Source organism: Chenopodium album, chromosome 16 (assembly GCF_948465745.1).
Source record: "Chenopodium album chromosome 16, dcCheAlbu1.1, whole genome shotgun sequence".
In the NCBI taxonomy this organism is placed as follows: domain Eukaryota; kingdom Viridiplantae; phylum Streptophyta; class Magnoliopsida; order Caryophyllales; family Amaranthaceae; genus Chenopodium; species Chenopodium album.
Window position 1 is genome coordinate 14,875,056 of NC_137849.1, and position 3,241 is coordinate 14,878,296.

The following is a 3,241-nucleotide window of genomic DNA, read 5'->3' on the forward strand; positions in this document are numbered from 1 at the left end:
CTTCCTTGGTTGTTCCAATTACTCCTATTTTGATTTGAACCATAACCTTGATTATGGTTACCACCACCATGATTATGGTTTCCATTACCTTGGTTATGATTTACATAACCTTGGTTTTGATTACCATAATTATGATTTTGATTTCCATAGTTTTGGCTTTGATTTTGGCTACGAGAACCTTGATTCCCTTGGTTCCTATAACCACCATTATGATTATAGTTGTCAAAATTGCCTTGGTTTTGGTAATTCCTATTCCATTGGCCTTTTTGATTATCAAACCTTTGAACATTGTTGTTTGACACAAAATTAACATGTTCACACTCATTGTTGTCAAATTCATCAACACATTCATTAGGACAAACACTAGAGTCATGATCATACGATCCACATGCATCACAAAACAAGCAACCCAAAGGCATATTATGTGAAGAGGGAGGGGGTTGAGAGTTAGAAGGAGTACCTCTCCCCTTAAATTGGGAGGGAAGATTAGAAGCTTGAGAAGAGGTAGAAGTGCTCTCCAACTTAGCTTTGATTGCGGTGACCTCCTTTCCTAAGTTTGTCATTTGGGAGGAAAGGTTGTTGATTGCATTGAGATGGTCCACCGAATACAATGAAGATTGCTTGCTTGAAGAGTCTCTCTCCCCATCTTGCCAATCCCTATAATATGTCACCACGTCCTCAATGATGTCCACAACTTCTTCTTCGGTTTTGTTCATGATAGGGCCCCCGGCCCCTCCATCAAGGCATGACTTGCCTTGGGGACTTAAACCGCCATAGAAGATTTGGATCACTTGGTATGTGGGGATTCCGTGGTGAGGGCACTCCCTTTGATACTCTTTGAATCTCTCCCATGCTTCATAAAGGCTTTCACTCGGCCTTTGCTTGAACCCTTGAATCAAGGCTCTTGCCTCCGCCGTCTTCTTTTGGGGATAGAAACGGGATAAGAAAGCCTTTGTAACATCATCCAAAGTTCTCAAGGAGTTGGGCTTCACTTCCTTGTCTAGCCACTCCAAAGATCTTCCTAATAGAGAGAAAGGGAACAACTTGAGGCGGATGAATTCTTGAGAGACCCCATTGACTTTGATAGTGTTGCAATATTTTTCAAATTCTTTCAAATGGTTCAATGGGCTCTCATTCTTAGCCCCACTATATTGCCTTCTCTCAATCAAGGTGATCATTGCTGGCCGGATTTCGAAGTCATTTGCCGGGGTAGTAGGTGGAGCTATTCCACTCTCAAACCTATATGCCCCGGGCACTCCAAGCTCCTTCAAGGCTATTCTAGGATTTTCACCCATTCCTTGTTCTTCTTGAATTTCTTCTTCACTTGAAGAGCTATAAGCCAAGGATCTGTTATCCAATCTTCTTCTTGAAAGAGTCCTCTCAATTTCCGGATCAAGGGGAACAAGGGGACGATCGCGGGTTCTATGCATGCAAAACTCACACAAAAATGTTAGTAGCACTGCTACAAGTGTAGCCTAGAGAAACAAAATCTTTTTGTATTTTATCAAAATGAAATAGACTCAAAAACAACATACACTCAAGCACCATTCCCCGGCAACGGCGCCATTTTGATGGGGATGGAAACGGTAGGTCGTTGGTCTACCACCCCACCCTATCAAACAAAATTTGTAGCTTAACTAACCCCTATTTAGCGTAGTGGCAAGTCAAGGTCGAACCCAAGGGAATGGATATCAAGTGCACGAAGTCTAGATCAAGCTATTTCGGAATCAAGAAGGGGTTTGAGGTAGAAGTAAAGCTAACTAGGTATGCAAACTTGTATTAAATCAATCTAAGACACTAGGGCAATGGATCCACATGCAATCATAATGGAAACGGTAATTTGGGAGGTCAAACCGACTAAGTCAAGCGATATGAAGGAAAATCATCATGTATCCAAAAGAGCATACTAAGGTGGTTCACCTAGAGGTCTAACTAGCGTCAACTACGCTAAACACTAACTAGGGAACGTCACAAAGCACCTCAATCGTGAAATTGCAAGTTCACTAATCAATGGTCCGTATCATAGCAAGCTTACAATGCAATCTAGTGTATTAATCAAAGATGGCCAAACCTCAATTAATCACACACATGCACATGAAATATCAACCAAATTTAATCATATCATCAACTCCATCAATTATCCCCAAATTACACTATTCCATCATTCATACATGCTTCACCATCTCCCTAGCTAGGAAACTACTCACTAGCCATAGGAATTAAGATCAAAACTACAACATTCATCAATTTCATCATCAACATACTTGAAATCAAAGATTAAACCAACAATCAATCAAAATCAATCTAAATTCAATCAATAACCAAATCAATCATCAACAATATGAAAAACTAATGAAATCAACTAAAATCAAACTTGTATTGAAATCAAGAAGAAAATCCTTACAAAACTTTGATCCAAAGATCAAATACAATGAGGAATCCTTGAGCAATCACCAAAAATCATGAGTTTCTCTCTCTAGTTCTTGAGTTTCTCTCTCTAAAATTCTCCCAAAAACTAACTATCAAATTCAATCTAAAACTAAAACTCCTTTCCTCCAAAAATAGGTAGAAATAACTATATATACAAAGGAGAGGTCGGTAATGACGCCCAAAAATAGACCCTCGTAAGTGCGGGCGCTCGAAGGAGTGTACCCAGGAATGTGCGCCCGCACACACCTGATGTGCGGCCGCACACGACAGATGTGCGGCCGCACACTCCTCAACTGCGCCCGCACATAGCTGCAGCTTCCTCCTTTCTTCTTTGCCCTTGCTCACGAGGTGCACGCATCCTAGATGATGATGATGGAGGACAAGGTAGGCAGCAACTTCCTTGAATTTCTTGAAGAAAATGAGCCATGAGGAAGGCATAAACAAGACTTTGAAGCATGCTCCTTGAACCTCTCATTGACTTGAAACTTATTGCACAAGCTTTAGGCGTGAAAACCAATGGAAAACTATAGAAAGGAAGCCCGGGAATTCTTGGACAATCAATTACCACCTACAAGCAAAAGATAAAAAGCAAGTAAAAGAGAAAAATAACAAGTAAACTAGAAAAAGACATGAAAAAGAGAAACTAACTACAAAAAGCATAGAATGAAGAAAACAAGAATAAAACTAAGGAAAACTAAAGAAAAGAGAGATAAAATGAAATAAAAATCATCCAAAAAGGAACCAAATGAGTGCCAAAAATGTCACACATCAAACACAACATTGAAGCATACTTTGTCATAACAAAATCACT

The 3,241-nt window shown here is 39.9% G+C and overlaps 1 pseudogene; it reads left to right on the top strand.

The window, feature by feature from the left end:
* The first annotated feature begins 804 nt into the window (after window positions 1-804).
* On the top strand, window positions 805-903 carry LOC145587042 (small nucleolar RNA R71; annotated as a pseudogene).
* Window positions 904-3,241: the final 2,338 nt, after the last annotated feature.